Source organism: Trachemys scripta, chromosome 14 (assembly GCF_013100865.1).
Source record: "Trachemys scripta elegans isolate TJP31775 chromosome 14, CAS_Tse_1.0, whole genome shotgun sequence".
In the NCBI taxonomy this organism is placed as follows: Eukaryota; Metazoa; Chordata; order Testudines; family Emydidae; genus Trachemys; species Trachemys scripta.
Window position 1 is genome coordinate 1,146,138 of NC_048311.1, and position 2,432 is coordinate 1,148,569.

General features: G+C 45.2%; 1 pseudogene; it reads right to left on the bottom strand.

Annotated features, from left to right (window-relative positions):
- Nucleotides 1-617: 617 nt before the first annotated feature.
- Nucleotides 618-1,374, bottom strand: LOC117887502 (annotated as a pseudogene).
- Between the last annotated feature and the right edge of the window lie 1,058 nt (nt 1,375-2,432).

Genomic DNA, 2,432 nt, shown 5'->3' on the forward strand with positions numbered 1-2,432 from the left:
CATGGGTAACTCATCCCCCACACCCCACATTCTGGGATTTTCAAGAGAGAGGAAGATAGGTTCCCAATTCCCATAGAACTTCATTGGGAATTTGTTGTCTGAGCCCCCCCCGGATCCTTTGAATATCCCAGCCTCCCTGTTTCGGTTCCCCATCTCTGAAATAGGGTAACATAGTTTCCCTACTTTGGAGGAGTGTGGGGAGGTTAAATGCTTTAAGGATTGTGAGGTGCTCAAGTACAATGGTGACAGATGTGTTATCAGCACTTATGCAGAGAGCTTGTAGGAAAGCCAGTGCAGATGCCCCCCATGGCCTCATTGAGACCACCTCAGAGATTCCCTAGACTTGTGGAGTGCTTAAGTTGCAGAAGTTCTAGCAGGACATCTGTGAGGATTGAACTAATCATTTAAAAGGTAGTTGCACTAATGGAACAGAGGCCTTAGCTTAAAGGCCTGGAGCAGCCCCATAAATGACTATCTGAGGTACAGCCAATAGAAGGGAACAAAGAGACACATTAGGTTTTGCTACACGTCGATCTGTGTGACGGAAGCTGATTTTAAAGAGTTACAAATCTTAGGGCTAGATTCACAATGGACTTTGGCTTTTAGACACTTAAAAATCACTCAGCATAGATGAAGATGCTGGGTATGAAGTGTAAACATACCATGGAAATCTGGGCTCTTCATTTGGACAGAGCCTTGCATTTCCCTTCTGTGATGTGTGTCCTGATCTTCACTAAGATGATGGTGTAGGAAATAAGCAGAACAATTAATACTATTATGAGCAGCACTCCACCATTGAAGACCATCTGCAGTTCTACCATGTGGGTGTCAGTGCAGGCCAGTTTGATGACCTGTGGGACAGCACAGTAGAAATTGTCCAGGAAATTTGGACGACAGAACGGTAGCTGGAGGAGCAGTAAAGCTGAACAGTAGAGTGAGCCAATCCACCCAGCCATGCCAGCGAAACTAGCCCCATGCACACATCCTGGTTCATGATACTCAAGTACCGCAGTGGTTTATAGATGGCCACATACCGAGCGATTGCCATTCCCACAAAGCAAATTAAGTGGTAGAAGAACATCTGGAGGATGCACTCACTGAACAAGATGCTTTTACACTGGGAAAGTCAACCTGCATATTTGGAGCATTTCCTGATGATTCACTGACATCCAGGAAAGCCAAGTTCAGGACACACATGCGGGTATGGAAACTGTGGTTGGTGATCACGGTGGTGAAGATGATGAAGTTTCCCAGCCAGGTGTTCACGTAAACTATGAGGAAAACCACAAAGAGGAAGCGCTGCAACTCAGGATTCTGGGTGAGCCCCAAGAGGACAAATTCTGTCACTGGGGTGGTGACGTTCTGCTCTTCCATTTTGTGTTCTTAAAATCTACAAAGAAAAAAAACAAAACAGAAATTTACTGATATTAAATCAGTGTTAACTCCACCTTCACAAAGACATTGGATTTCAAAATTTCTTTAGTTTTCTAAATTCAACACTGTGTTTTCAGTTCTGCTACAGGAAACCCTGTTTCAGCTGACCCTAGGAACTCCACCAGTGGGGAGCTGCAACCATTGGGTGCTTGTCAGAGAAGAGGAGTGGTCTGCTCACCAGAAGGGGCCCTTGCTAGTCACAGTCTGCATTCATCTACATGCAGCCCGGATGGTGCAGTCTTCCAAAAGTCCATAGAGTCCTCTTGGGGCCTAGAGATTCTGGAATGGGAAGGATGTGGGTTGCAGGGGTACATATAGCCAGAGATTCTTAGAGTCCAGGAGTTCTCAACAAGGGGCTGCTAGGAAGTCACGATGACTAAACCTACCTACTGACATTGCTGAATGGGAGGGAGGTCCCAGTTAGATCCTTGCTAGAAGGGAGGGGAATTGGAATGGAAAAGCTTGAGAACCACTGATTTAATGGATTGGAATTCTTGGACTGGCTATCAGAGATGTGTAGCACTGGAAACCCCCATGAACACATTGAGGAACATTTTCCCTTTGTAGTGGCTCATCCACTGAAGAGGGTGACTCTGACTGACTGATCAGGGAGGAGTCGGTGCTCAGAACCACTGGAACCAATTTGCTGTAGTTTGGTGCCGACAGATTCTGGTATTTACATATAAGCACCAGCACTGGAAAACTGACCACATAAAGATTTCCATCCATGCACTCAAGCTGAGATGTTCACTGCCACTGAGTGATTATGAGTGGTTCACAGTCATGCTGGAAGGGCATAACGAGTGGGGTCCCACGGGGATCATTTCTGTGTCCGGTTCTGTTCAATATCTTGATCAATAATATAGATAATGGCAGAGAAAGTACATTTATAAACTTTGCAGACAATACCAAGCTAGGAGAGGTTGCAAGTGCTTTGAAGGCTAGGATTATAATTCAAAATGATCTTGACAAACTGGAGAAATGGTCTGAAGTAAATA